Raw genomic sequence first — 27,814 nt, 5'->3', positions numbered from 1 at the left:
GTCAGTGCCCTAGTTAAAGAATAGCAAGGGACACTCCTTTTCACCTACCTGCCTTTCAGCATAAATGTATTTGAGCCTATAAAATCAAGACAGAATTTTATTTTAAAGTTACACAAAGCAGTTAAGACTAATGTTAAATACAGACCATAAAATAGATTGACTAGTCATTGTTACTAGTTACAACAAGTTTATTTATTTAAATTATCTTGATTGGTTTATAACAGGCAATTACAACTTCTTCCTCTAGAAGCAGGTGCTCCTGCTTCCTTTAGTTATTTCTTTTCTGCAAGTGACATTGTAAATGTGGGTGGGGAAAATCAAAAGTTTTATACAGCAACATATTCCTGTGCTTGGATAGTACAGCCTTCAGTTTACAAAGGGCCGAGGGTGAAATCCTGTCATTAGAAACTCAAAGTGTGTGCTGGCTATGGGAGGACTCTGCAGTGAGAAACACAGCACAAATGGAGCGTGGCTGTTTTCTGTGACAGACCTGGGCCTGTCCCTGCAGTGCTTCAAAAAGAGCAAAGAGGAAAGGTAGGTTCTAATCATGAGGAAGTAAGTGATCATGATGCTAGAAATAGCAAGCAGTCACAAATACTATCACGTCGAAGACATTTTCTGAAAGCTGTTTCTTTCTGATGTATTAGGAGGAACTGAAACCGTTCACAGGTTGACCTTCCAACCTTCCATGGCTTTTCTTTTTTAACCCTGGGATTCTTGAGACTGACAAGTGATTCCTGCCCTGATTTCATTGTCAATCCTCCTGAGAACTTCAGAAATGTCAGTTAGCACCACTGTTGGCCAGTAGTTGAAGGAGCAACTGTGCTGTTTCATTACCTAGGTGACTTTTCTTTTTCATATGTGTGAACCATACTAAAAATGCCTGGAGAGTTTTATATTAACTCAGTTTCACCCTCTGTGGTACCAATTATTACTGCTAATCTGTACTTCTGTTGCTGTTTACAGCCTCTTCTGTAATGCACAAAACTGTTTCTTAATGTGAAAAGAACAACAAGCAGGCAAATTGCCCTACATCTCTTCAAATGGCAAAAGTGTTCAGGACTTCCTTATGCAATAAGAAGAATGGGCATATGTCCAGCATTTTTTCCTGTCCAAAAATGCATCCAAGCACCTCAGGTCATCTCATCCCTTCATACCTTCTGAGTACTGTAAAACATCACAATACCCTTACATTCACAGTGTAGGCAGGCTCTGACTTGTGACTCCTCAGATCTGTCTGAAAAACTTTACTTCTAAACAGTGCTATATACCTTTCTCTGCAAAAAAGGCCTCAGTGATTTCAGGGATTCATAAAGGGAGGGAGATGTCTAGACTATGGCCTGAATTGCTTTTCTTTCCCTTCAGTTGGGTAGAAAATGGATAGAAATGAATGTGATGTATTAACATATACTCCTTTTGCTCACTGTCCTGGAACATGACATGGGCAAAGTAGCATTCCAGTCTGCAGTTGTTAAAACATGCTGTCTCGTACATTGCTTGACATAGCTTGCTTTCTTTGGTTAAACGAGACCTACAAGCAAGCCTGCTAGACATGATTTTCCCCATAATTAATTTTTTTTACATTCTTCTGCAATAGCATTTGAGGTATTCTTGCCTCCAGCTAAAGAGAAAAGTTGAATTTCTTGGTCTCAAGGTGGTATCTAAAATACAGCTGCACAGACTTTCTTTAGCTTCCAGTTCAGGGTCTGAGCACCCTGTGGCCTTGTGCAGCCCATGGGTGATGTGGAGAAGCACTCCTTTTGCTTGCCAGGCATGAGAGATTTGGGTACTGGGTTGGGTTTGAGGTGGAGTGGGAGATGAATAGCAGCTCTGCTTTGGGCCAGTTATTTGTCTTCTCATTACCAAGCATGAGCAAGCCTGAGCAAAAAACCTGGTAAGGTTGATGCACATAGGCTCAAGACAATGCATAAATTCTCTGTCAGAAAGCTCCTTGTGGGGCTGTGGTATGACTCCAGAGTCGGTTTGCTACAAAGCGTTTTGCAAAACAAGACTTCTCTGAAAAAAAAATCAGGTCCAAGATGAAAGGACAGTGAGTTATCGTAATCATTTTTGTGGCAAGTTTTTATGGAAAAAATTTCTGCTGTGAAGCGGCATGAAAGCGCTTATTCTTTGTGTTCCTTCTTTCTGGGGCAGTCACACTTTTACTGACATGCTTGGTGATTTAAATTTCCACAAATAACATGCTGTTGATCTTCAGCACACATGGCTGGTAAATCCCAAATGCGTAACACTAATCAGTAAATTTGAGAGCCCATCCTGGAAGCACTGATTGTACCTTGTACAATCAAAGACCTTGTTCTTGGATGTTCCTCAGACCATCTTCAAGATCATACCCACGAAACCTCTCACAAAAGCTTGATGCTCTTTTTCCAATTTCACTACATTCATGTCCATTCTTTCATTGAACTTAGAAAGAAAAATAGGAGGAATGCTCTTGATTTTTGTTGAATATGTTCTTATATGCTTAAGCTCTTTGAAATCAACAGAAGCATTTATATGTAAAAGTGTTGTTCAGCACAGATAAGGAACACAAAATAAGGGAAATGAGTTGCATATCTGCTGCCTTCTGGAGTGCCATTTAATCAGAAAGCATTTTAAAAGGTTCTAAAAACATTATCTTGGTCAGAAATGTCAAACATGCCCCCTACAATACTTTTAAACAAATGCTATCTGTAAGAGAAGTGTAAAAGCTGCCCTCTAATGCACAGCAACCTGGATGGGGCAGAACCTTCCCACATCTGTTGCAGAGAACTTCTCTGTCCCTTTTTTTGCTCATTATCAAGCCGCAAGACTCTACCTGTGCTTCACAAAGAGCAACTTTTGTGGTGTTTACACAGGTGGGCTAGGCAAGGGGGTGTGAAGGCTTTTGGCAGCTGTGCAAAATGCTGATGTGAAACTATGAGAACATGAACATTTCTAGGGTTGAGTTATTTAAAACACACATTTTTGAAAGTGAATTGAATTCCATGCTTGCAAAAGATAAATATAATGCTAACACAACAGATCAGAGACTGCAGTCTGGTATTCATTGCCTGAACACAAGTCAGAGTGACTCTTTAAACCTTCCCACAGCATCTGCAGCCACCAAACCTTCACCATGGTCTGGAAGGATTACTTGTGGAGGGTGAGAGCTTAGCTCATTTCCTCTGCCCTTGCAGGCCTTGGTCTTTCTGTTGAGGCTGCTGCTTATGTGATAGCCTGAACAGCTGGTGTGTAATGGGAATATTCTTGAGAAATTCAAATGGGGGACTTAGATACGGAGGGGCTTCCTCCCCTGCAGAAATTATTAGAGTTGCAGTGGTAAGAACAGAATTTTGGGGGTTCTCTCTGAAAAGAGAAAGGAGAAGTGCAATGTGGAGGCAGGGAGGGAAGTGTGGCACCTTATGGCCACCTTGAATCTCCTGGGCTGCAGTACTGGTGGGTCGAGGCAAGCAGCAGCAGAGGCTGAGCCTCCCTGTTATGGAGGCTCAGTGGAGCAGAAGTGAAGGCAAGCTGCATGCAAAGCTGGGCAAAAGGCTGTGCTTGGTGAGCCTTCCTATCCTCCAGGATCAGAGGTAGGCACAGAAAGAGTTATAATCACGATCACTCCCACTCAAGACATTTTTGAGTTTATTGTGTATTCCCCCATTCATGCATAAAGCAAAAACACAGGGAAGGAGGCAGACAGAGAACAAATTGACCAGGGAGAAGGTGACTGAAATGGAGATTTGTTTCTCAGAAAGCAGAGCTAAATTCATGGACAGTATTCATAGAGTTGCAGGGTGGCATTTCATGGTTGTTCTACTTATATCCTTCTTTGGCACAGATGGACACTCAATGAGCAGTAGCTCTCCTGGTGTGACCCAGGAGTGATGCTCTCTGTGCTTTGTACAGTAAGAGTTTCTCTGAGGTAACTCAGGCTGTTTTTCATGAAAACGTTGGCATCTAATGGAACACAGATTACTGTACAGAACTACATACAGACTGTGTGCAGCTCCACCAAAACTTGCAAAGGCTCTGGAAAGAGATGCTTTTCTTGTCTGCCCTAGTTTTGGGTCCCTATTGATTTCAGTGCCTCAGGATCAGTACCAGGGATTGAGGGGAGGGCATCCCTTCTCCCTGTGGTGAGTCACAGTGCCATTTGTCAGCCTCAGCTGCCCAGCCATGGGTTGGACATGTTCTTTCTCTACAAGGTGTGATCATAACTGAGCTCCCTGGTTGAAGCAAACATGCTGAGAAAGGAAGTCTAATTGAGCCAGCCAAAGCCACAAGATTGATCCATCCCAGGGCCCCGGTGCAGGACTGAGGACTTCCTGGCCCTCAGTTCTGTGCTCCAGCCACAAAGATGCATCTCTCACATGGTTAGTAATTGAACATCATTAACATCACTTCAAGATGAAAATGTGGAATGGCAGCAACTAGACTTCATTACACCTTCCCCCACACCCCTTACCTTTGTTTCTCCTTTTCTTTACATGTTTACACTCAGATTCACCAAAAACTTCCAAATCTCCTCCTCCTGCATTTATCCAAGCTGCTGTAGTGCAACACATATTTCTGGGGGAGGATGCTGAAGTGTGACTAGCACGAAAAAATTTACTTTCTATGCAGAGCTTCCTGAGACAATAACCCAGTTTTTGGCCAGTCCCTCCCATTGTTTGGCTCATGAGATGGGTGGGCAAGGGAGTGGGAATCTCCTGTTGGACCCTGGCGCCTGTACCCCTGCCAGCAGGGAAGCTCACAGCTGGGGACCAGGGCTGGGCTTGCCTCAGCTGTCCCCTCTGCCGTGTTGGCCACAGGCACTCGTTAACAATGTTTGGGCTGCTTAGTGTCAGGGCCTTTATTGTGCCAGTTCTGCTACCTTTACAGGCTGTGCTACTTAAGCTAACAAAAAGTTTGTAAGAGAATAGGATATGAAACACATAAATAAAAGTATCAGGTATCTCTAAAACATGTGTGGATTAAGCTGGTGAAAAGGTGAAATTTCTCTTCCCTGTGAGTTAATGTCTGTTTTTCTTGGAAACTGTACTTTGAGGGCTGCCCCCACTTCTGCTAAAGTGATAAAAGATATGTTTTCTTATCTGAATGCAATGACATTTTAAAAGGCTCCCTTTGTTGTTTCTAAACCTCCATGTCAACAGTTATACCTCTTATACAATTTTCTTCATATTTACTTAATATAACTCTACATTGTGTTGATATAAAACTAGACAGCATACTTTTAACTTCTCAGTACCTTTGTTGGATGGAATTCTTTACAATGCCAGACTAATCTTTCAGAACTGACAGCATATTGGCATGGCATGACAATTTAAATCCACGTTGGAATATGTTTATCCATCACCTGGCATTACGATACTTTTTTTTTTTACTTATGGCTTCTAGACGCTGTAACTTTTGTTTCAAGCTGAGTGTTCTTAAAGGTCAGGTGTCTCACTTCTAACTCTTTGTTACAAAAAGGTTTTGAAACTGTTTATTCATTGATATCAGGAAGGTATTTCTCAAAAGAAATAAGAAAAACCCTTTGGACATAACTTTTATTTTTCTAGCCTTTGTTAGGTAATTCCTCTGTTAATAATATACTTGTGAATTTGAACAGAAAAAGTTTATTCTATGACCATAAGGATGAAAAATTCAATTGTTACTTTCTAGTAAATACAAAAGGATCTACTTTTTCAGGAAAAGAATCATTAGGATTAAGTGTAGTTCGGGTGAAAGGGAGGGAGACATCCTGATATGGGAAGAGAAACTAAATTAAAATTAAAATTCCTCCAAAACCCATTTTTTCCTCAGCAGTAACTATCAGCAGAAATAGTCTGCAATTCTGCAAAACTATACCTGAGAATCTCCACCCTGATAGTGAGACACTTCCTGCCTTTACTGGAAGACAACAAACACATGACCTGCTTTGTTTCATTTAAAACTTATTCAGAAAATGCCACACTTCCTGCTCTTTTGAGGCCAGGTGAATATACAGTTTGCTAATTGGATCTACCCTTTAGTTTAAAGCTCCTTGTTAGAATGATAACAATGACCCACTGCCTGGCAGCCCTTGTCATGAGCAGCAGAATGAATAAGCTATGGTCAAAAAAGGACAATAGGTTTAGCCTGTGACTAAATGGAACAGAAGGAGCAGTCATGAGTGGTAATGAATGTTATACAGAAGATGCAGAAGGAAAAAAATCTGTGTTATATGGAAGACGCAGAAGGAAAAATCTGTGGCTGCCAGACTTCATTGAAGAGTTTAACTCACTTTTGTTCTCTACTTCTCCTATGTTCTCACTCAGCTCCTGGAAAAAGAGCAGACATACTGAGACTCTGTTACTTTAGCTTGAGACAGAGCAAAGCTAGGAATTTGCTTTTTCCTGTCCCTTCCCTATGAAGATTCAAAGTGCTGGGAAATAACTTGGGTATTAGTTTTGAAGAAGCAACCCAGCTAAAAATCATCACCAAGCAGAATTTTCCTCAGAAGCTACAGATTCATGATCACACAGAGAAGAATATGGGCTGAAATTTCTTAAAATGGAAAATATTATGCAGCCATCAACAAGGGTGATTACTGAAAGAAAAACTAAAAGGAGAATACAATTATTCCTTTACAATAATATAAAGGGGGAAAACACAGCTATGCAGGAAAGGATTTATTAGGTAAATTCCCATGCTATGAGCAGCCTAAAGATGAAGTCAGTGTTATTAGTATTTGTTTTGACAATAGACAGTATGAACTTTGCTCATCAATGTAATAACAGAAAATAATTCATGTGTGTCACTTTTGCTCGCACATTTTCAGGGATAAGTTCCTGCTGGATTACTCTGCACTATGATTTCTGCTATCACTGTTGACTGAAAACAAACCAAAGCAAATTAAAATCCTGCTATTTACAACCAGCCTGGAAAAATACGATCAAAACAGCTAATCCTGGGTTTGAGTGTTCAGTTAAAACCTACATGTGAACGGAACCACAGATAGAAAAAACGATCTGCTTCTACTCCATACTTCCGAGTGGTAGCCCTTGACCTTGAGCTCTTTTTTGGGAAATGAACTTGGTACAGTTCAACGTCTTTAATGCCCAACCAGCAACATCCTTGCTTCTGGCTTAAGATATTCCAAGTACTAATCTTAGAAGTAGCATGGGCAATGCAATTATAGAAGTTTACATGAGCTGTGATTGTTTGATGAATGATACCTCAGAGGAAAATAAATTCTAGTCATGTGAACAGAAAAAGAGGCAGATGTTGCTGTTTTCTCATTGTCAGTGATCCTGGAAAAGAGCAGGAATGGGTGTGTATACTCTGAGGAGGAAAACACCCGGAGAGGAAGGGAAAAGAGAACAGAGATAACTTAATGTGATTTCAGGTCTTATTAAAAATGTCCTCTGGAAATAAACCGTTCCAAAGTGATGTGCAAGCATGACAGCTTGAGAGGGGAAGGACCTCTCAGGTCACAGAGCCCACCTCCCTGAAAAGTCACACCCACGATTTAGAATGTATCAGCCCTGCAGCCAGAGGTTAATTAGCAGCGAATTGCTCTCTGCAGCCATACGGAGAAACCACTGCAGCCAATGTCTGTTGAACATAACAGTGCTCACTGTTGCAAAAGCGACCAGAACAACCTCAGCCTTCCTGGCTTGTCAGCTTTGAAAGGTATTTAACAGGTCATTCATTGCAGCAGTGGATTAGTGGAGGATGAAAAATGTATCATTTCAGTTCTTCTCTCCCAGCAGCAAGCAGCTGATGGCAAGGCATGTTAAACATGTTTATTCAAGCAAACTGTGTTCCTTTTACTTTTGCTGAATAAGTGCAAGTTCTGCAACATATAAATGTTGCTGGCACGGCTGACTGCTGTGAAAGAAATGTATATTGTTGTCTGGAACTGAATGGCTGTTTAACACAGTGGTGAAAACAGAGCTGTGGAAAAGTTCTTAGAGGTAATGGATTTTCAGTAGCCATTCTTTAGCTCTCCTTTCTAGCTGCTCATGTACACAGGGAGTGACATTTACGTTAGTGATCAGCAAAGTGACCACCCATCTAAAACCTTATTTAGCTGGGATCCTTCGAAGGGCGCGCCCAGGTATGCTGTGATAGTTCAGTGGGAGCCTTGACTTGCTGTGAAGTTTTTAATCACTCATTACCAAGGAGTTTTGAAGATAGGAGGTTCTGTGACTTCTCTGCATGCTGCACAAATCAGGCTGTGGCTAATTCAGTGTTCTGAAGCTAACTCACTCCACCACTTGGACTCAGTAAAGCACAGGTATTCCAGGCCTGGCAAAGGCAGCTTTTTTGCTGTTCTCTTCTTTCTTTTGATTGGTTTGGGCAATGGTTGTGGTTTCAGAGTGGTATAATGATGATTTTGATCCAATGCCTTTGATTCATATCTTCCTCAAAATTTGCTCCAAAGTACATCTCAGAAAGAAAATGTGTTTTCTGCAAGCAGTTTTAATATGTTACAGACTATTTAAAAACTGTTAATCCCAAAATCTCAAGGAATTTGCACATGATTTTTTACTACCACCTTTATTCATTCAACCACTTCCAGGTAAGTCTGTAATTATCATCAGTGACTTTGCAAAAGATTACAGTTAACTCCATCTGTGGTGCCCATCATGTGTAGGCCACTGGAAATACACAATTTACAGTTCCTTCTCAGTGTCTGCTGTCTATGCCAAGTCCATGGGGATCTCCTGCAAATGATCCTCAGATACATTGCATGTGTGTAAAGAATCTGAATGACCAGTTATCTGTGTATTGCTAATGGAAAATACAATAGTTATTTTTGCAGTTTGGAAAATCCCCCTTGAGATATGTATTTTAACAATAATTTTAACTGCATTTTATAGAAAGAAAAAACTGTAGTGGTAGGAAATTTGGAGATCGCTCCTGTGATGATTTGGACACTTTAATCTTTTCTGCATCAGTGATGCTGATGAAATATTGAGATGATGGTGATGAGAAAGAGAGCTATGCTCTTTGCAGTCTGGTCTCACTGGTATTTCATGGCCTGCCCTTTCACTTTAAAATAGGAAGAAAAATTCCCAAGGACACTATGATTTTTCTCCTTATACTTGCTAATAAGAAGAAAAGCCCTTGGTATTGAGGGACCTTTTCATGAATGTGAAAATTTGTACTCTCATGTCCCCAGTAAGAATGAAAAACACCCAGAAACTGCAGACCTGTACCCAGTATCAAATGAATTACATTTGTGGTAAAATCACAGCCTTCAGTGGCATGATAGGGAAGACTTTGTGCACCAGTATTTTCAGGCATCAGTGCATGAATGAGCTGCAATAATATATGCCTTGGAGGTTTTGCCAGGTATCTTGATTCCAGCCAGGACAAGGTCAATTTTTGCAGCAGCCAGAAAGAGCATGGTTAGGGCCCAGAGATTTTTCTATGCCACATCACATCTTTGCCAGGGACAGTGGGAAGGGAGTCTCTTCCAAGGAGAAGGGTTTCCTTCCTGTCAAGTAAACATGATGGAAGGAGAGGTGGGGTGGTTCACTGGTTCCAAGCTGGAAGGAGCAGTTGGATGACGTTGGCTCCAATCCAGAGGGACAGGTTGAATAATGCCATTTCCAAGCTGTATGGAACAGTTGAGGTGGTGTTGCTGTGGTCAGGGCAAGCTCTACAATGAGCATTTTGCAAGTGAATCACTCTCTCTTTTGTACACTTTGTTATGAATATTGTTGCTGTCAGTGTTTGTTTTCTCATCTCATTGCTGTTTCCAGTAAATTTTTTTAATCTAAACCCATGGCCTTTATGTATTGTACTTCCAGTTCTCTATTCCACTTCAGGAAGAGGGGGAGTGAGCGAGCAGCAGCATGCTTTGGAGACCACTAAACTGGGGAGTACTCTTTCTAAACCATGACACCAAGCTTTGCCTGAGCTGTGCTTATGGTACTGAAAGCCTCCTGACAGAAGGTGTGCAGGATGGCTGATGCCCTGGACTGACCCCAGAGCAAAGAAGAGGGAAAGGAAGGAAGAAGAAGGAACTGTGTGGCTTTGACAGCAGGGGCTGTGACAACTTGCTAGGCATGCTCCAGATAGGTCACCCTTTCAGCTCCAAGACGTGGACAAAAATTGGACAGCATCCAGTAGCAGCAGTGAGAAGCTCCAATTCTTGTCGGAGAGTTTCCTGACCAGAAAGAAAAGTAAATGGCCCCTTTAAGGAAATAAACGCTTTCCTAACTTGTCATCTCTTCAGACTCCCATATAACTTCAGATTCCCATATAACATCTCAGGAAGTAGAACAAGTGGAAAAACAGATTATGCTAATGAAAGCCAAATCCTGTCCCTAAGCAGAGATTTTGGTCCCTGAAGGGAGAAGTCAGGGATCTTCACATCCAGCCACATGCTGAAGAAGCCAGCATCTTCACAGAGTCCACAGTAAAACCACACAGTGCATGTTGGTTGGCTCAGTTGGCATACAGGTGTAACAATGAAGGGCATAGGCATTAACTACTGAGGTAAAATTTAAAAAATTATTATCTTAATTTTGGCTGATTTCTAATTTCTCCATAGCTTGAAATGACCCAGGTTTATTGTCTTTTTTTTTTTTCTTTTTTTTTCTTTTTCTTTTTTTTTTTTTAGATAGATGCTCTATTGTTCTGCCCAAACACTTCATTTTGCAAGAAAAAGAAGGCCTGATCAAACTTGCCTCGGTAGATGTCTGACTCACTTCTGTTGGGCTCTTTCCACTTTGGCAAAAGGCACACTGTAGACATGAAAAGAGCTGGTAAGATGTTTAATATGAGAGACAGTTCCCTTGCAGAACAAGGTGGTGAGAAGGAATCTGTATGTTTAAGGAAGACTAGAGTGGTAGAACTGACACACTGAAAGTGATACTTTTATGCTGAATTTCTTTGAAAATTAATCAGTTGGGTAACACTTTTTGCTGTAACTGTTTAAATATTTGAATTCTTCAAGGCTTTTTGTTATTCAGACATGGAGTAGGAACAATAGAGAAGAGGAAATAACATTAGCAAATGTTTGTCTCAGACTTTGATGCTGTGACAGAAAAGCTCATAAATGATCTATGGTCCATTGAACCTTTTCCAACACTACTTGTAACTTTTAATGACTATGAAGTGTATTCCATTGGCTTCAAAATGAAAATTGCTGAATAGAAAATTCTTTGATTTAGAAGGGAAAGAAAGTCATAAAAAGGGAGTCTCAATAAACTCTAAACAATAGAGAAGGAAGATTGTATGACTGTTTGTACAGATGAATGTATATTATTTTTCTCAGAATGTATTGACTTTACTTCCAGTCTGGAATAGCTTACCTTTTAGAACATTAATATAACAAATGTACAAATTTGTATCTTCACTAAAGATGTCTTTCCATATAAAGTGCCTCAAAAAAAAAAAAGGAAAGGAGTATTCAGTATTTTATTATTTCATATTAATACTTGACAGTTATCACTTAGAAGTAGCATTCGGATAAATAACTAATATATGACGTATAGAGTCTCCATGGAAGAGAAAATGGTTAAAGTCCATACTGAGAAAGACTTTTCTGGTGACAAGTGATTAAGTCGTTCCATCTAAAAGACTTCTTGGCCTTGGGTCTGGACATGAGACCATAAAAAACCAGTCCGTATCTTGAGAGCTTTTTTTCCCACTCTACTCTTGCACTGAAGCAGAACCTTGTCAACATAGGAGTTTGCATCATTAGCATGAGTGTTTTATTTTCTGAAACATAAAGAAGAGAGTGGTGTCAATGGGAGAGCAAGGGATGAGTGGTGAAGGCAAGGCATGGCTTCTATGGGATTTGCTGAAACAAATGCAAGCAAGAAAGAGACATCTTGATTACTCAGTGTGGCAGAGCCATGTGTTTTTGTTCCTGCCCAGTCACCTGGTGATCATGTATCTTTATTAATCCTTTCAGATGAAACTGTATTTAGCATGTCACTGAGAGTGTATGGATGCAGGGTCTACTTGATAGTGAGTTTTCCGCCCTTGTTTAGTTTGCTTTTCAGAACAAGAGTAAAGGATGTCTGCTGCTCTCAAAAGATACTTTCCACTATCCAGTATAATACGTGTTAGTGAAAAACTGTACTAATGCTCATAATATCTTTCTCTAGTGTCTCTACCCAGGCTGATATTTTTTGCTTGCAAATATTACTATCACTCTTTTAAAGGAAAAACATTTTATCCCTCTGATCTTAGAACTGGCCTTTAAAACAGATCCTCAGCCATTGTTAGTGCTGCTCTATTTTTCTGCTAGGTCTGTTCTTAATTTTCAATATTTCACTTGTGAGTGACTATTCAAGGCTATGATATAAACAGAACTTCAAGAAGTTACCACTCATCAGCTGAGGCACTGCAGGGTCCATGGACATGTTCCTAGTTTGCCCCCATTGCAACCTTATTGGACGTAACCTGCACTGTCTCCATTGCTTCTTACTTGTGATGTGATGTTCCACCACAGGTAGTATCTCCCTGATATCCTTCAACTCTTTTGATCTCATCTAGTAATATGTCAAGGTGATCCAGAAAGCAAGCACTTTCAGTTCTCATTGATTTCTCCCCTTTTCCATTTGGGTGTACACAGTTACAGTTTCAAACTGTAATTGCCAAGGTGCCCTTGTGAAACAGGTAGGCACAACCACGTGTCATATGCACCAGCCAGGTAAGTAAATGACAGACCTGTCACAATGGTAAACATTGTAGCTAGGTAAACAGTATGAAAAATCCCTCTACGATGGGGTATTTCAATGCTAAATTCTTTGGCTTTATCCATGCCAAATTTGTTTCTTTCTATGTAAATTTTTATTCTTCCTAAGGATATTCTACTCATCAAATTTTATTGGCATACATGTAAGTGTGGGAAAACTGTACATCTAAATATGCACGGAGACTGAATTTTCAATTTGTAGAAGTACTTACGTGAGTTGTAGGTGCTGGATCATTCAATTCCTAAGTGTCAGATCTGCAGGAGTGCTTGCCTGGTGCCTTGTGTGTTTCAAGGGAAGGCAATGTTTATGAAAGCAACTCAGAGCCTGTCTTTTAGCTCCTTGGTACTTTGACTAGTGCATATCAATATGATTCTGAAGAACAAAAAATTGTCAGGCTACTAGACCCACAAGTCATCTTATATCTCAAATTGTTTCTGCTCTAGTCAAATCAGAAGGGTAGGAAAAGGCATGAGAGAGCTCCTTGAACCTGTGGTGACTCCTGCTAGTATCCAGCTGCGCCACTTGAAAGTGTTTATTTTGTGGTATGTGTTTTTCTCCCTGGAAACTTGTCAAGTGGCAAAGTAGGGTCTCTGCTTTCTAGTTTAAGTATTTTTTGGGTGATAAAATTAAACCCTGTCACTCACTTCTCTTCCAGAACATTATTATAATGACCAGTTTTTCCAAGACAGAGTTTTGATGATAAGCTACTTTATCCATCAGCTAAAAAACCAAAACCCCCAGGTTTAAAAGCTAGTGATTTTGCTTAAAAAATGTGTAAGAATGAGAGATCTTCAAAAACACTGAAGTCAAACCTAATGCACTAAAGCAACTGTATGTCGCTTTATTTGAAAAATTATTTGTTCTTTTTTACCTTGAAACCGCAGCCTAGTCCTCTTCCACAACCCATTTTTGTGATGTAAAGATGCCATATTGCTTCATGCATGAAAGTCCCTGATACTGTAGCTAACATCTAGGGTATTGGCTTGGACTTGCTCAGCCATAATTGATTTACTGCCTTGGGTGAGAAACCACATGGAGCAGCCTCTAAGCATAATTATGACCAATTGCACCTGTGCCCCTTAAAGCAAATGCTACCAAAATCTCAACTCAGCATAATTCTACCCTCTGTGGTACCTGAAAAGAATAAATCACTGAACAACTCCATGGAAAGAATTTTATTTCTTACAGGAAATCAACATTTTTCATAAACTTGCTCCACAGTTCAGGGAAATATGGGAGCCAAGAAATTAAAGATCCCGTGTGAGGCAGTGGGCTTGAGCTAGGCTATCTGATTTGTCTCACTGTGGTCACACCTCAGTTGCTCAGAGGAGCTTTTGGAAGTGTAACAGGACCCTTCATTGTGGTGTAAAATCTATCATGTTCAAACAGAGAAGATATATCAAAATGTAATTTTTCCTCTATTTTTCAAAAAAATATTTTAAGAAATGTTTTGAATTGCAAGGCAACTAATTTTGTTTCCTAACCTAAATCTGTATCCTTATGTGCCTTTTGGGATAGTGGTAGTTACATTTTCTAAGAATGCTTTTCCAGATTCAAAATGTAGCTTATATTTGCTTACATTTAATTGCAAAACTCACCGTGCTGTTTGCTTAAATTTGTTTGAAAGTAAGTAAGGAGCACACATTGTAGTTAAATACTATTTATTAAAGATGTCATTAAATTTTTTGTTGAAATATGTCCTGGAGAAAACAGGACATATTCTTTCTAGTGAAACACAAATCTTCCACAAAATACTTGTTATCTTGGAGAAATAAAGCATCATGTCCTCCCAAAATACATTTTTTTTCCTGAATTTTTGGTACCTGGACAAACATATTTTTGAAAAAGATGAAAATGTTGAAAAAATCCAGGCAGATGTAATTATTTTTTTTGGGAGGGGGGAGGAGGGGATTGGGAGGGGGGGCAGGTATAAGGAAAAATGAAGTTTTATGAACAGCTGTATTTCTTACAGACCTACCATAATAAATGAGCATTTGTCAGTAATCAAAAGAGAAAAAGGGGTATCAGACGTATTCTAGTTTCAAGCTTCCATGGGATTATTATAAGCAACAGCAAGCAAAAATATAGCTGAAATGTATTAAAATACCCGAGGACCTTTCTTAAGGGAAAAATAAACCCAGACTTTCTCTTTGCATTTTGCTTTTCACTCTTGGCTAAGGCAAACTCAGAAAGGTATTGTTTGGCTGTTTTGGGCACACCTTCAGGTAGTGTGGGTGAATCCAGGGCTCCTCAGGCCAGGGTGAGCACTTGGGATGTTTCAGTGGAAATTCAGGGAGAAGCACAGAACTGAGGATGGGCTCGGCTGGCCGGGGCTTGCCCAAGCTTGGCACAGCCCATGTGCAGTGCTGTGCTCACCCAGCTCAGGAAGGCTGCACTGGAGCACCCTGTATCTTCCTTGTTTTCCTTGCCTCTCCAGAGACCTGAGACAGCTTTTGCCTGCCCCTACAAATTTCAAGCCAGCCTCATCTTCTACAGTGCTTCACCTGTGTTTTGCTGCTGACAATTGTCTATGTGCCAGTAAGGATGCCTGAATATGTTGTTCAAAATTTTCAGCTGGATATTGCCATATGGTTCAATTTTCACTCAGAAAATCATACTTTTGCTTTAGAGTTCTTCTGACATCTTACAGCATTTTTCTGAGCTGCTCCTACATTTCTGCTGACACCTTCAGTGCACAGGTGTATCACAAGGACTTTATGCTGGCTGCGCATAACAAAATATGTTTAAATCAGGGACAGCTTTTCCAGCAGAAAATGTGGTAAAAAAAACCAAAACAACCCCAGCTTAAATAATGCAATAACACTTTCTCAGGTAGACACAAAAAGAGGGAATGTATTTAACCTGAGGTTAATTTTAACTTCTCAAATCTATCTTAATCTCTTCTAATTTGCAGGTGGTGTCCTGTTGATGTTGTTGTTGTGGGGTTTTGTTTTGTTTGTGGTTTTGTTTGTTTGTTTTCATTTTGTTTTGTGTAATAAGGTGAATAGAAAATCAGTGATTCCAAGATTCAGTTTTGTTTGTGAGTGCCCTCCATTGACATTGAAAGCCTGGGCAATGTTTGACAGGGCTTGAGATAGTGAAGTCCATGTTTTGTTGTATGTTTTGTTCTGTGTTTTGTTGCACTGGCTGCATGAGGCTGACTTTATCTGCTACAGAGAAAAAAATCTAGGCTTGCTCCATAACAGTACTTTTAATCATGTACCTAACAATCTGCTCATTCTATTCCAAGGTCCCAGAAGTTGTTTTGCTGGAGTGTTTACCTAGTGTAGAAAGGAATGTGACTAAAGTTGTTACATTTTTGGATCTGAGTGGCAATTTGTATGCATCTGATGTATTGTCTTCCCTCTTGTCTCTTGTTCCTCAATGTGTACATGACTTAATAAGCCAAGACTTACTGTCTTGTGATAATCACAGAATCACAGAATGGCTTGGATTGCAAGGGATCTTAAAGAGATCCACCCCCTCTGCCCCTCCAAGGCAAGAACATCTTTCACTTGACCAGGTTGTTCAGAACCCCATCCAGGAAAAAAAAAAAATGTCAAGAATTGCTGCAGGAAAACCATTCAGCAGCTCAGCACTGTGCTTTTCTTCCTCAAGTAATCCTTGTCAGCTGTAATACCAGATTGCCATCCTTGTGAGGCAACCACTGTAGGGCCCAGTTGCCAGTGGTCTGCTGCACAGCCCAGAGAAAAACCACCAAAATAATTTCCCATGAACTCTAGCTGAACCTAGTAAAATATGGGCCACTCTGCATGCTGCAGTAAATGAATGTGACCTCCATTTATCTTTCATAATATCAATATTTTCTGTGGTTTAAGGCATTCATTACTTCCTTTTGCTGTCAATGAAATGAAGGAAATACATTTCAGTAGCACTTTACAGAATGTACTTACCTTCAGTCATTGCTGTAAATATGCAGTGATCATATTTTCCCTGTGAAAAATAAATCAGAATGTTTTGCCAGTTAGCTCACTCAAGTTTCAGCTGAAGCTATGACTAGTGTCAGTTTTTCCCTTGTTAGTAAACTTCTTTGCTACATCACATTTTTAATGCATTTGACTATTTCACAGTTGTAGTCAATGATGTGTTGGAATAAAATCAAGGTCTGCTGAGTATAATTTTTCATGTTTTGTTTAGAACAGCGTGGGTCCCATAAATAATAGGGGGATTTGCAGAGTGCCCTACCTTTACAGTATCTAAAGTCCTGAACAGAGGAATGAATGAAGGATTAGAGGCATCAGTCATTGGCAAACAAAGACAAAATAAAAAAATGAAACATGATTTTAAGGCACCTAGGGAGAACAAGAAGATAGATATGGGAGAACCAGCATGTGGAAAATAGCTTAAAAGTCAAGCACATCTAGAAGGATAGGTTTTAAAAGTGGAAAGAAGACCAAGGAAAGGTATGAGCATGCCAAGAAGCCTGTTACAGTAGAAGCAAGACTAGCTGCAGGTCTCAAGCACTGCAGAGGTATGTAGACACAAGAATACTCACTCACATGTTCTGGGGATTACTTCAAACCTTTGGTCTCTTAATTTTCTGGGATGATGCTGAGAAACAAGTCACCAAAATATCAAGGACTCATTAGGACTACTTAGGAAATGTATAGCCTTTAGTGGTATCTGTAACTTTCAAAGCTGAGGTTGATGCCAAAGCTGAGCTTAACACCTCTGGCCTTGAGGTTGCTCGCCTGCTGTTGACCCTTTACAACCCCCAGAGATTACAGCCCCCTTTACAACCCAGAGGTTGCTTGCACACTTGAGTCTTGGGAAGATCTCTGGCTTAGGTCTCTGACTGATGTGGACAATGCCAATGCACAGCCTTGCTGAGACTCCTGGCTTAGCAGTTCTTGGTGCCCTGGGTTCACGCAAAAAATGTATGGGAGCTCTCTCAGAGGCTGCTGGCTCAACACGCACTTCTGTTTAAAACAGATCAAAACAGGAGGCAGTGTCTAGGAGCTCCGGTGCATGTGAGTGGCCTGACAGCTGTCATGTAGAGTAGATTGTGCTGGGATGGGATATGGGATGTGGAAAGAAATGAATACTACAGGTGTTTAATTGCAGCATATTTAAATATGCTTATATAAATGGGGGGAGGTGTAAGGAGAATTGTGGAAAGGAAGTATCCTGCTGTCTCTTCTCACTCGCTCTCTTCTTTCTCGTGTGTTCTACATCTCCACTGAGGGCTTTGCCATGTCAGTGAGGCAAATGTGACCATAGGGTAGTCTGCATAAGGCCTTTTATTTTGGTTTTTTTTTTGGTTCCTACTCCTTCTCCCTCTTTTGAGTCTATCACCATCCCTTTCTCCTTCTGAGAATACCATTTCATCTTCCTCTCTCTCTTCTGCCTGTCACAGCTTTTTTTCAGCGTGCTACTGCCACAAATCCTTTTCTCAGTCTTTGCTTTCATTTTTCAACCACCAAAAAATGTTAGCCATGCAATGCCTTGATGCTTCCCCAGCCTATCTGGCTCTGGGGGAGACCCACATCAACTTTGCAGATGTGCAGAGTTTTCCTTGCTCTGCTCCCTCCCATGATCCCCACAGGAATCAGCTCTCCCTCTGCTCATTCTGCCAGCCATTCTGCAGGAACCTGGGCAGGAGCCCCTAACCTGTTCTACTTTCTTGGCTCCTCTGTCATGATGAGCACTGCTGTGTGAATGTACAAAGCACAGGGTGACAGTGACAGCTGTAGTGAGAGAGTGGCTGGAGAAAAAGCACCCAGGTGAAAACTGCTGTTTTATCACATTGCTGCAGTGAAGCCTTGAACCAGAAAATACATGGTGAACTGGCTAATTTGAATGCAACTGGTCTAAGTGGGTTTAGATTTAAACTAAACATACCCACTCAGCCTTGGCCACAATCCTTCATATTGTGTCTGAAGAGTTTATGGGAACACAAAGTTAATTGCTTGTGTGTTTCCAGAACTTCTATGGTATTTAATTTAAGATAACACATGAGGAAGTGTGTTTGCAGTTGAACTTAAGTTCTTTTTAACCTCCTCAGTTTATAGTACACAAATGTTATTTTTACAACAAATTTTTCCTGGTCACTACACAGTAACTGACAGATCTGATGCAGCCTGAACACAGAGGTTGCTCCTCTTGACGTCACTCACTCTCCTAGCTGGCACACTGCTCTGATATCCTTGCTAGTTGCAGTAAAAGTGTTCTAAGGGAAAGCAGGAGGTTGTATTCCCAGGGCTGCTGATTTGACATCGTTATCAGAAATACATAGTTGCATATTAAAGAAAAGCATGGCCATAAGCAATCAAAACAGAGAGACTTAATGTGCTAGTGAATTTTGGAAAAACTGTGCAGAATGCTCTTTGATTTAAATACATTGAATCTACAAAAGTGACAGGTCTGCTTCACCTCTCTAATAACATCAGTGTTGCTAAGACTACGGTATGATTTTGGTTGTTTTAAAAAGATACTATATCAATGATGAAAGTGAATAGTCTGATAGTGTAGCTAGCCTGTTCAGTGAAAATAACTAATAACTAAATAACTGTAGCTAACTTGTGCAGGGAAAATAACACCAAGCAACCTCCCAAACTTGGAAACAGAGAAAGAGAAGCAATATTTGTGGCTGATCTTGAAAAGAAAGGAGATAAAATGAGATGAGCTTAGGTCAATTTGCTGAAATCTGGTCCCAGACTGTTAGGCTGTAAGACTGCCTAGGAAGAGTGAAAGGACCACCTCAGAGGTGGGGTATCCCAGAAATGTTACTGCAAACCTTCTAATATGACCTAAGAATGACTTGTTTACACTTCTGTAAGAGCAATGCCTAAGATGTCAGGCAATAGGCATTAGCTGTGCCTTTATCTGTGTTTCTTGTCAAGAAGGTTTGGGCTTTTTTAATCCATAGGTTGCCCAGAGAGATGGTGATGAAATCTCTGTCGCTGGAGATACAACAAGCTTGGTAGGGCCAAGCAGTCTGACTTCACTTCAAAACTGGCCCTGCTTTGAGAAGAGAATCAGATCACAAGCATCCAGGGTCCCATCCAATCTGTATCATTCCATGTCTCTATATATTGGCCCCAACTACTTTCTGATGTAACGTTTCAAGAATAAAGCCAACCAATCAATGAAACAAACACACAAACAAACGAACAATTCCACATTAAAAATGGCATTGGGCTTTTCTTAGAATTATTTTGTAATGTGTTAAATTATTTATTTGTTTTAACTGTGGAAAATTTCAATGCATAGTTATGTCTGGCTTCTATCACATTGAAATTTTGTATTTAAAAATATAAACTATGAATTAGTGGTTTTGAAAATTGTGTAAGAATTCATAACAGAGATGAAATACATATTGTTTATTAATTGTTGGTATTGGTTATTGTTTTAAAACAGATGCATGGTAATATAAAATGCTTGGTTCTTCCCCTTTCCACTGCTGTATGAAGCAGAAAAGCAGCAGCTGAATTTACTGAGTTAGTACATCTGTCCATGCAGTACCTTCAAAATCTGGAAGGAGTTTGTTCAGCCAGGAGAGGAAAAGGAGGCATTAGTTTTTCATTGGTACAACCCCTAGAGCATACCTTGACAATCACTTTCTTGCCCATTGGACAGAAGATATTGAAGGCCAAGGAGCCTTCTCATAGAGATCTGTTACAATGCTTAACTAGTTTATTGATAGTGATTGAAGTTGACTCTTGGTTTTTCAATCTCTGCTGTGAGCCTTCAAAAGGTAATATTATTTTGTTTTCTTCCTGTATGTTTGATAAAAGAATCCATATGTTTCGGGTCTTGTGTTTTCCAACTTCCCTTAAACATAGTCCTTGAGGAGTAAGTATCTGCTGTGTGAGGGAAAGTTTAAAATGTCTTGAAACTTTTGAGGTAGCTATTTGAATACTCCTTTTAACCTGTTCATCTGCAGTTACATCCTCTCCTTTGATATGCCTGACCAACAATAGTTTTCAATAATGCTGGCTAATCACTCTTTAAAAAACAGGCTCCCCCAAATGGAAACAATTTAGCTTTAAAAATATCCTATACAAACCTTCAGTTCTGTCTTGATCTCTTCTGTTTAGTCCATCACCCCCTTCTACAAGTTGGATCCAAATTATATTGCTTGGGATGGGTGCAGTTCTGATTACAGACTTTTTACTCCTGGTTTCTCCATTTCCATGTCAAGCTCATGAACATATGTATTTGCAGCCTGGGGGTGTTATAAATCCCGCCCTCCAAACAGAATCAGGAGGTAGGTCAGCTCTATTGTTTCATAGGGAATTAGAAAGCTCACATTAAGAGCATGTACTTATCTTAAAAAGGTCAACTGCAAGTTGTGACTGCTGATAGCATTGGAAACAGCAGATAAAATGCATTTCGTGTTATGAAGAAGACAAACAGCAAGCATAATGCAAGTGAAGACAGATAGCCTTTTCTTCACTGAAGTATCTATTACCTCTGGACAGACTACTTAAGAAAACTTTAAATCTAACCTATGGTCTCATATTACCTTTAAAAGGAAAAATAAACTCTGGAAAGTAACATAAAACAGTCTCTAATCAAAACTATTTTAGCACAGTCAAACAACTCCAAGTGGTTAACAAAAGCTTTTCATTTCACTTAATGATGACAAGCAGAAAGTACAGGTTTGTTCTTGGAAGAGTAGAAGATAACTAACAAAACCCACAGGTGACAAAGGAAGTTTGTCAGACACAAACTGGGAATTGTTTTATGAACTGTTCTAAGCAGAACTTTAATCATCTGACTCATTGGTTAGCCCTGAGGACTCTGTTTTGCCCAAGCATATTTTCCAATATGTGTTAAAATCTGAATTTTGTTTAACTTTTAACCTCAACAAAAGCAATCTGTACTACAACTGTTCCATTAAGTGCCTGGAGAGATGTCAGGAGATTAGTTGCTCTCAGTGGGAACAGCATTCTACATTTTCTGCAATGTATAATAAAGAAAGAGAAGAAGCCAAGAAAATGCAACATTCGGCCTTTATTCTGTGTCCCACAATCTTGTTAAGCATTACCTCTGAAGAGAGTTTTCATGTATTATCCTCCGCCTTCTCCTTCAGGAAGCTGTCCATCATAACAGCCTTTTGCCACGTTTATTCGAGACAACAAAATTTACTACAATACCCATGGCCTTCTAACTTTGTTAGCATTTTATTTGTGCTTCTTACATCTGATATCATCAGTCAAATAATGCAAAATGTTCTAAAGACATATTTCTTACTGCTCACTCACCACTGCCTCACCTTATTTATTTGTGAGTTAGTTTGTTTTCCCTGTATTTCTACCTTCTGTGCAGAAGGTATGGGTGATGCAATGGGTGCTAGTCTTGTGATGAAAGCAGGTTGTCATCACAAAGGGTTTTTTCCCCACCTGTGGTTTCATGACAGCCTATCCTAATAGATTTTGGTTTATCAGCTGGAGTTCTGCTGAGTGTGTTTCACAATGGTCTTGTCTCTCCATCCTACATGTTGATGGTTAGAATTTAGCACCGGGGAGACGGAATTCATTTATAAGTCACATTAAGACACAGTGACCCATCACTGCAGTGCTGTCATTCATGTATTTGCAGAGATAGCCCTGCAGAACTCATTTGTAAAACAACTTCCAAGATTTACTTCTGGGAAGACTTCAGCTCACTTTCATAACCTTCTTTCACACAGAATCACAGAATCACTAGTTTGGAAGAGACCTTCAAGATCCTTGAGTCCAGTTCATGTCCTAACACCTCAACTAAACCATGGCACCAAGTGCCACATCCAGTCTTTTTTTAAACACATCCAGGGATGGTGACTCCACCATCTCCTCAGGCAGACCATTCCAGTATTCTGTCACTCTTTCTTTAAAAGACGTTTTCCTAATCCAACCTCTATTTCCCTTGGTGCAGCTTAAGATGTGTCCTCTGATTCTGTCGGCTGCTGCCAGGAGAAAGAGACCAATCCCCATCTGACTACAGCCACCTTTCAGGGAGTTGTAGAGAGTGATAAGGTCACCCCTGAGTCTCCTTTTCTCCAGGCTAAACCCCCAGCTCCCTCAGTTGTTCCTCACAGGACTTGTGTTCCAAGCCCCTCACCAGCCTTGTACTCGCCTCTGGACGTGCTCAAGTGTCTCAACGTCCTTCCCAAACTGAGGGGCCCAGAGCTGGAAACAGCACTCAAAGTGTGGCCTCACCAGTGCCAAGTACAGCGGGAGAATGACCTCCCTGCTCCTGCTGGCCAAACTATTCCTGGTACTGGCCAGGATGCCATTGGCCTGCTTGGCCACCAGGGCACACTGCTGGCTCATGTTCAGTCAGCTGTCACCAGTGCCCCCAGGTCCCTTTCCAGCCACACCATCCCCAACCTATAATGTGGCAGGGAGTTATTGTGGCCAAAATGCAGGACTTGACACTTGGACTTGTTAAACATCATCCCATTGGACTCTACCCATCCATTTAACCGTTCCAGGTCTCTCTGCAGAGCCTTCCTACCCCACAACAGATAGATGCATGATCTCAGCTTATGGTCACCTGCAAATTTACTAATGAAAGACTCAATCCCCTCATCCATTCTTTGGCTCTAGATATTTGTTTGTCTCTGTCCGTGTCCTCGTTTTGGCCAGAACAGAGTTAATTTTTCCACATTAGCTGTGAGAGGGTGGATCCTAGATCTGCATGGGTCTGTCTATGTCATTATTCTATACCATGCACATCACTGGCAGGGGGAGGAGGGTTAGATGTGTGTGTGTGGGTGTGTGTGGAATGGAGGGATTTTCACTTTGGAGAAGAAGATGTGTGTGGTTTCTGGTTGTGAGCAAATGGGGTGGGCATAGGGTCCATCCGCCATCGTCCATTTTCTCAGGCTGGTGATGCAAATCACTTTCTCCTTTTTACGCTGTTGTTATTACTATTGTTGCTGTTACTGTTTGTTTTTTCATCTCATTGCTGTTTCCAGTAAATTGTTCTAATCTGAACCATAATCAAATCATTCACCTTTCGTGTCTCCCACTGGAACAGTGAGAGTAATGGTTTGTGGTGTTCTTTTCAATGGAAGTAATAAATTGGGGAACACTGTTATTAAATTGTGACAGTCTGATACTTCTTCTGAAATATTTTGGCCCTTAAACGTCTGCAGTGGGGTAAAGACAGAATGTGGATGGAGCCCTTCTCTGCTGCACTGCACAAACTGTCCTCAGGTAAAAGACATCTTCCCTTGCCTTGGTTCCTGCACTGCTGAGTGGTTCCATGCTTTCTGTCTGTGACCAGCATAGGCTATTGTCACTGGCCAGCAGTCTGAATAACTGTTCTGTGAAAAGGATGCAGTTTGTGATGGTAGAGGTCTTTCCAATGCCAGACAGTGCCTGTCATTTCTGCTCTATATTCTCACTGTCTCCATCTGTAGCTTAACTTATCTGTCCCCACATTTTCATTCATAGGTCCATTTTTAGTTCATGTGGAGAACCTGTGGTTTTCCAGTTTGATGTATTCTTGTGGAAGTCTGAATATAATGAGTTAAGGGCTTTTATACAGAATGTTATGCTTATCTATCTTCTATGTCGGGACGCTAACATATATGCTCTTTTCCCTCTGCAGGTGTGATATACTTGTGAACCAGACAAGGACTCCTCTAGTATCTGCTCATTCCAATAAAATGTAAAATAATATAATTGAATATTTGCAAATCCTTGCCTCATACAAGTTTGTCCACAGATTCTCGCTAGCCCATTATTTACATCCTTTGTCTTTTGTTTATGTACTTCCTTCTGCAGAGTTACAGGGACCCATGCCCTTTGTGATTTCTACTCTTCTCTGTAGTGTTGCTCTTGTGAATTAAGGGAGTGCCAGCTTTACTTAGGCTTAGCAGTTTGGTATAAGTAATAATAACGCTCTAGTCTGATCTAGAGTTCCTTGCTGCATGGAGAGAAGTCTGCTGTAGCACTATCCTTGGAACAGCTGTATCCTTTGCTCTTCCTCCTAAAGAAGAGCTGGGTCTTGTGGAATTTGCTTGTTGCAGAAGTCAGTAATTTTTATAGCTTGGTAATGTACAGGCTGATAGTTTTGTCAGACACTTGATTATAAGTCTTGAAAAGTAACCTCTTGAAAACAACATTTTTTCTGTGTTTAAAATATGTCCAGAACTCTTCTAGGAAGTAATTGATTCTTATAGCTGGCTGCTGATGAAAGGTGCTGTTGTAGCATATGTGGTGGTCTGTGTACATTATGGTTAAGACGCAGACTGCTCTGTTTTTGGATTTCACTTCACTGAGGCACACAATCATTTTGCAGCTGTTTTGGTGCAAGCTGAAGAACGTGCAGCTGCTGAATACATTATATCTCATGTCCAAGAGCTGGCGTGATTATGGTTTAAATTCTAGATTTTTTTCCTTCAGTGTTCTCAGTTTTGAATTTCATGTACCAGCAACAATGAACCTGTTTCTAACTCCATGTCCAGTCCTAGGTGTAGGCAAAGAGAAAGCAACCTCTGTGTATGGCACAGATTCTTCTTCTTTGTCCCATCATTTGTAACACTGGAAACAGTGTTTTGGGATTTCTGGCTATTACTATGTGCACGTCTGATTGTAAGATTTTAAGGTGGTGTAATGATGACCAAAAATTATCCCAACCAAAGAAACTCAAAAACAATTGAAAAAGAGGCAGTTATAGAAAAGTAAGTTTTTCAGGTCCCAATCAGTAGCACCAACAGTCTTCACAATCTGAGCAAAATGGGTTTGGTTACATCACCCTAGTTTCCAACGAACAGGTGTCAGTGCCCATGCAGAGTTAGCAGTAATTGGTGTGTCTGAGGCAGCCCCAGGAGGGTCAGGATTAAATACCCAGGCACAGATTTATGCAAATTCCCCTGCAGCTGGTTTAGTAAGCTCCAGATGAAGGTCCAAGGTAGGGTCAAGACTAACAGAAAGGCACCTTGTTTCCTGCTTTGAAAGTAGATGCTTTCCAGCACTGTTAATCTATAGTCAGGTGCTACACCTAAATTCATAAGCCTAGTGGAAGGTCTTTTGGAGCTGGATATGTCACATGCTTCATTCTATTTCTGACAACACTTTCATTGATAATCTGAGAAAATTCCATCAGATTTCTCAAGGCTGAAATAAGCTCTGCTTACAAGTTAAAAAGATTTTTTAAAAGTTATGCTGAATATTATTTTGTGCTGAGACAAAGGAATGAATGTTTAATATGTTTTCTGTAATTCTTTAGGTTTTAATAAGAAAAATGTGATTGTTTTTCTCATTAGTGTAGTGTACTCTTCATCCTCCTGAAGATAGTTATCCTATTGTCATAAAACAGGATAGTTTTATGACAAAAATCAGACTAGACTGCATTTCTTGCGGCAGGTATTTATGCTACAGTTCAGAGATTATTTTTCCTTAGCCAAAGCTCACCATTTGCTTGCAAAGTTTTCTGAAGACTTAAATGCCAACGTTCTACAATGACTTCTCAGGAGACTTGATTACCATCACAGACCACTCAGCTCAGAGGCTCCTGCTGCTCACCCACAGATGATTAACTCTTTCCACTGGGAGACGGTCTAGGATGTGCAATGGTACTGCAATGCATGACAGGGTCCATTTTCCTACTGACCTGTCTGGGAACAGACAGAGGACCTAAACCCAAAAGAAGGGTAAAGGTAGAGGCAATTGAACTAATTTAAAAAGCAGCTGACTAAAGAATTCTATACTGACCCATCAGAAAATTATTTTGGCAACTGAGCTGCTGCCTGCTTCTGCTTTTGAAGACCTTTGTTTCCACCACACACAATAGATTGGATTGCTACCTGCTACCGGATTTCAGCCAGTTCAGGGAAAACATGAAGCTGAATCAAGGACCGGGTTATAATTCCCTAAATTACATTTCTCAGTAGACAACCCTGATGCTGCAGTCAGTGTCTGGGACTGCTTTGAAATATGTCAGCCAAGGAGAACACTCTGAAGTATCTCCTAACCTCATTCCTCCAATCATCTCATTGACATTAATGTAGGGACATGGCAGAGGAATACCTTCCTGAGGGGCTCTCACAGAGGATAAAAGGCTGCCTGATCTTTCAGAAGCTGCTTCTCAGAAACCATTTCACCTAAAACCATGATGTTAGTATCACATGCCAACAAATAATTCAAGAACACTTCAAGGGTTTTCATGTGTGGTTGAAGAGAATGACTGATAGTAGAGAGCAGAAAAGAGAAGAAAAAAGGTATATGCATTTTGTCAGTTTCCTGTCTGAAATGATGGATGCTGTAAGAACATATTACCTTTTATTACATGTACGTTTCTAATGGTTCTGTTTTCTGTTGTTGACTGCGCTGAAAAGTGAAATCTCGTGTGTAACTTTAAAAACTGCCTTTTTTGTCAGTGCTGCCTTGATTTTGTCAGCAGGCATGGGTCTACTTCCCCACAAATTTGACCTGACTATTGTCTTTTTTTGGAAGAAACTGCATGCAGTTTTGGTGGTTATGACAGCAGGGGGACTAACTGCACTCACTAGAGTCAAACATCAATGGTGCCTGAGGACTGATTCTTGGCTGCAAAGATAATCTATGAAAGAAGTCCTCTCTCCAGTCATGAAAGTGACATTGTCCCGGGTCAAGGAAAGCAAGCACACTGAAAACCAAACCTATGGGTTTTTTTTTTTTTTTTTTTTTTTTTTTTTTTTTTTTTTTTTTTTTGTTGTTTTTTTTTTTTTTTTTTTTGGGGGGGGTGGGGTTTTGGTAGTTTTTGGTTTTGGTGGTGGTTGGTATTTTTTTGGTGGTTTTTTTTTGGGGGGCAGGGTTTTGGTTGGTTGGTTGGTTGTTGTTTTTTTTTTTTTTTTTGTTGTTGTTGTTTTTTCCCCAGTTGAAGTGGTATTTAAAATATCAGAGATATTTGTCTTAGATTCTGATTTTTTTCAGGTATTTTTATGCATTCACTAAAAAGCCAACTATTTTTGAAGGCAGACATCTCAGAAGTAGAAGAAGAGTGTATGAAGCTATTATCTTGTCACAGTGGTAAATGGGACAGCTTCTTGGCATAGTGGTACAGAGGAGCTGACAAAGAACTATTGTGTGGCATATTGTTCTGTGGGACTGAATCTAATATTATTAAATGTGAGGTTATGGTTTGTGTGCTGATGGCAATCTGGATGAGGAAACCATTCTCTCTTCAATGAGATCATA

General features: G+C 40.3%; 1 long non-coding RNA gene across 1 annotated transcript; it reads left to right on the top strand.

Annotated features, from left to right (window-relative positions):
* The first annotated feature begins 393 nt into the window (after window positions 1-393).
* Window positions 394-27,266, top strand: LOC119695723. Its single transcript, XR_005255347.1, has 5 exons — window positions 394-534; window positions 10,589-10,733; window positions 24,243-24,302; window positions 24,419-24,604; window positions 26,066-27,266. It is a non-coding gene; the product is annotated as an uncharacterized LOC119695723 (long non-coding RNA).
* The last annotated feature ends 548 nt before the right edge of the window (window positions 27,267-27,814 follow it).

This window comes from Motacilla alba, chromosome Z, assembly GCF_015832195.1.
Source record: "Motacilla alba alba isolate MOTALB_02 chromosome Z, Motacilla_alba_V1.0_pri, whole genome shotgun sequence".
Taxonomy (NCBI): domain Eukaryota; kingdom Metazoa; phylum Chordata; class Aves; order Passeriformes; family Motacillidae; genus Motacilla; species Motacilla alba.
Note: the sequence above shows the minus strand (reverse complement) of the source record. Positions and strands in the feature narration are given on the sequence as shown.